This window comes from Triticum aestivum, chromosome 5A (genome assembly GCF_018294505.1).
Source record: "Triticum aestivum cultivar Chinese Spring chromosome 5A, IWGSC CS RefSeq v2.1, whole genome shotgun sequence".
NCBI lineage: Eukaryota > Viridiplantae > Streptophyta > Magnoliopsida > Poales > Poaceae > Triticum > Triticum aestivum.
This window is the reverse complement of record NC_057806.1, coordinates 710,116,623-710,121,188: the sequence shown is the minus strand read 5'-3', so window position 1 is coordinate 710,121,188 and position 4,566 is coordinate 710,116,623.

Below are 4,566 nucleotides of genomic sequence, written 5' to 3'. Positions count from 1 at the left end.
TAATGTGTGCAAAGTGAGTAATAAAAGAAATATGGCTTGGCGCCAAAGTCAGTGTCGATGCAGGGCGTCGGCGTGATGTGGTAAAGGCGTGGCAAAGTCTGAATTCACAGGTCGGTCCGAGTTCCGGATGCGGAGTTCGCCGGACTATGTACGGAAACTGACCGAACCACCATGCGACTGTCGTTAATGCGGCCACCATTTGATAGACCTGAGTACATATGATGGAAAAACTAGGGTAATAATTCCTTGGGAAGAATGAACCCAAATAAGCAAAAAATACTAGGATTAATAGCACCTAGTTTATTTGTTGTAGCGATCCAAAGAAAGGTGATTCCCAAAATTGGGACTCGATCCGCACACCCATTGCCAGATGGGCGATAAAGCGATGGCATGGCGATGCTGGAAAAGGTTGGCTTGCCGAGGCGAAGCCCTCAGTCTAGCTAACGTGACGAAGCTGGTCGGCTGGTGACGCCGAAGTCATCGGAGTATGTTAATGAAGAGACGATGAAGCCCCCGGTCTAGCCGAGGTGTTGGAGTGGCTCGACGAAGAGATGCCGGAGTCTACCTGTCAGCCGATGTGTCGAAACCGGTCAGCGTGTTTGATGATGATTTGAAGAAGAGGCAGCATGGTGATGCCGACGCAGGTCAAGACTTGTGACGCTGCTCGATGCAGCTATCGCGTGGCGATGCCGGTGTGCCCGCTTCGTGTAGTCCGTGGGGCAGCGACGTTGATGATGATTTATCCTTCGCGATGCCGAACTCTTGTTCGGCTTGCCGAGATGATGATCGAAGGAGTTGAGCTCGGTTCAATAAAGCGGCGACGTGTCTAGCACAGGTCGGCAGCCGTGGAGCAATACTGCCGGACTGGTTTGACACCAGCGTGATGGTGAAGATTACCTCAGAGGAGGCTTAAAATTTTATGTGTACGTGTTTAAAAACAACGCACAATAACATAGAAGAAAATTTCTTAAAAAAGGTTGTCCAATATCACATTCATAAAGAAACATGAATTCTGGTCGGATCCGTATTCGCGCAAAAAATAGATCCGAAAATTGTTGCGCTCATCGAAGGTTTCCCGGAGTTTGAACGGTCAGATCGAGCTGAAATTTTGAGGGGTGCTAGATACAGGATCAACGGTTGGATCTTCCAAACGATGTCCGAGCTAGATGCTGGACGCCACGCTCCAAACTCGTCCAGATTCCCGTCCAGATTCGAAACGGCTCCGGTATATCATAGATTGCCAGAGATTCCTCCATCGGAACTCGATGAAATTTTGCATGGCTGTTGTAGTCTCAATTTCGCACAATCCCACGATACTCGAGGAGGTGGTGGCGGCAGATACGAGTTCGCTGTCCAGAAAAATAGCACGGTCACTCGAGGGCAATGTTGATGTTGAGCCCCCGAGCTACATGGATGATTCCTCCATGATCTTGATAGAGATCGGAGTTGATGTTTGATGAAGGACCTCGTCTGAACATGGTGATCCAAATGCAGGGCGCAGTTCTTGGTCGAACCAAGATGACCAGTCGAGCTAGTGACGGAGATGCCGAAGTCGTAGTTGATCTGCCGGCGAGCCATCGATCCTTTTGCCGATCACACATCGGAACTCTCAATGAAAGCACCGATGTCGGTGTCAAAACCGGCAGATCTCGAGTAGGGGGTCACAAGTTGTGTATCATGGATAGATGGGTAACAAAAGACAGGGGACACGATGCTTACCCAGGTTTGGGCCCTCTTAATGGAGGTAAAACCCTATGTCCTGCTCTTCTTTATATTGATGAGTATAGGGGTTACAAGAGTTGATCTACCACGAGATCGTAGAGGCTAAACCCTAGAAGCCAGCCTATGGTATGATTGTATGTATATGTTCTCTATCGACTAGCCTGGCCTCGGTTTATATAATGCACCAATGGCCTAGGATAACAAGAGTCCTAGCCGAATACACCGGTGGGGAGGAGTCCTTGTCTTGATCACCAAGTCTTGTGGAATCTTCCATGTATGCGGCAGCTGTCTGAACTGGCCCATGAGTATACGGCCGTGGGGGTCCTCGGCCCAATCTAACAGATCGGGAGATGATGTGTTGAGTACCCCCTAGTCCAGGACACCGTCAACGATGAACCGTTATGTACGACTTCGTTGGTTTCAACATAGCCCTTCCCATAGTGATCCACTGCTTCCATCCTGATTGTGTCGCCTGCGTGAAATTTTTGTACGCAAGTTCAGTGTGCTATGATGTTTTATATGATTGTGTCAACTATATAAGTTTTTACTGAGCGTCAGCAATGCATATGGCTGAAAGATGTATTTACGAGCATCGGCCGATGGGTCTCTCTCTCTCTCTCACACACACACACACACGTGCACACACGCACAAGTGGGACCCGTTGAATTATTTATTTGCTCGTGATAGCTTTTAATTAGGTTCCACTCTAATCTAACTTTTTTCTTAAGTTATTAGTTGAGCTCACTGACTTCAAAAAGTTGTACAGAAGCCTTGTTTGGGCCTTTCCTGCGTCGCTGAATGTGGGCTGAGTAACCATGTTAGGTTGTACTGTACTACACAGGCCTTTTCGCTATTTTTTCTTAAATAATACATTTTTTATTAATTTTCATAAATATTACGCTGGGTAATTTTTTTCAAAAATAATACACCGTCCGCCCGCTGCAGGCCGACTGGGCCTAGTTGGCCCACAGCAAGCCGATTGGACTCCAGTCGGCCTACAACAGGCCGACTGGCCCCTGTCGGCCCATTGTGGGCCGACTGGAGCTAATTGGCTCGCTGTGGGCTAATTGTTTTTGCAAAAGTGTTAGTCATGTATTTAAAAAATATTTGTATTGTGACCTCCTCCGCTCGTTGTGGGCCCACTGTTGACTAAAAAATATGTTTTAAAAAGTATTAATCATGTATTTAAAAATTGTTAAATGTGTGTATAAAAAATATTCCTTATCTATACAATTTTTTTAATGTGTGTATAGAAAATAGTTTTTTTTTCAACATCAGCAATGCAACTGGGCCGACAGTTGTACACAATATCCGGGTCAACTTGTTATTCTCCGCCTCGCTGGGCTGCAAACTTTCCTAGGAGGTATGCATTAGGCTTAACAAGAAAATAGACTTTAAGAAATAATAAATGGGATGTAATTATAATAACTGGACAGTTACTATGCACCAAACACGTAATTAGTTTGAAAAATATATTATTTTTGGAATTTGGAAATTTTAATTTCATTACTTGTTGCGCGTGCAATATTTCGTTGGATTTTAACATAATACAACTTTATTTTGAAATTATATTTAACCTGACTAGAAATTTCGGATACAAATATTTCAGATCCCATCAAAATGTGAGAATTTTTTTTGAATTCTGTTTTGAGCGGTTGTTTGAAATTATTAATCGTTGTCCTAGCTAGAAGTTGGCTGTACTTTTAACAAACTGTAAATGGCGTGTAGTAAATTCCATTAGAATTAAAAATGGTTTGTACATTCTTACAAATCGCAAATGGGCTATATGTTCTCTGCCAAATCCGAGCTCTGGGCCTACTAAGTTAACGCGTACCAAGGGCTTTGTCAACTTAGTCAATATAAACGATTCTAGCTGCAGTTATCGTACGATGTGCATCCAACGGCAGTAGTGCTTCTTCAACCTCTGGTCTTCTTGCTCCAGCCGCCCAAAGCAGCGTCGGTCGTGTCGCGTGCTCCTGCCTCCCGTGGCTGGCTATGATTCCGCGAAGGCCTCACTGCCCCATACTACTCCCACCACTGGCCAGGCCATCCCTCTACTCACCCACACCCCCTGTTATTCTGCGGCGACGGCAGCCTCACACCGCAGTCGAACCAGTGAACCCTCGTACTCCTCTCCGCGCGGGCTTCCACTGATGTGTCTTCCCCGGCTCCGCGTCATCCCCTTCCTAGGCCTCGCCGTCGTCTAGACCACCGCCCTGGTACTCTCGGCGCGGCGTGGTCAAAGTGGTCAATGACCGACTTCCATCGGAAGAGTACTACACATAGAGAGGCTGAGAGCTAGGTCCACGGCAGCCGCAAGGAAGTGCCTCCTTATTACGCGCAAAATAATTATTCCTCCACCTGACAACGGATACCCACCGGATGGGCCACTGTATTTCGCGAAAAAATGATTCGCCCCCTGACTGCTGGGACCCACGAGCTACATCTTCACACGCAAGGAAGTGCGTCTGAAAAAAAACAATTCACCCCCTGACTGTTGGGACCCACCAGGCCCCCGACTGCTGGGACCCACCAGCTACATCTTCGCATGCAAGGAAGTGCGTCCGGGCAAAAAAAAAAACGATTCGCCCCATGACTGCTAGGACCGACCAGCTATATCTTCACAGGCAAGGAAGTGCCTGACAGTCGGGACCCACCTGGTCGAAGCGTACATAGCATTGTCATTCTGGTCGCGAATGTGTATGTACATACTGGTCGATGTAGAGGCACGCACGTGTCGTAGTAGAGGCACGCACGTAGCATGTACACGTATGTACAGCGGCCAGGGTGCAAGAAAGAAAATACGACCACGTATGTGTACATACGGGCGGGTCTCGAACGCC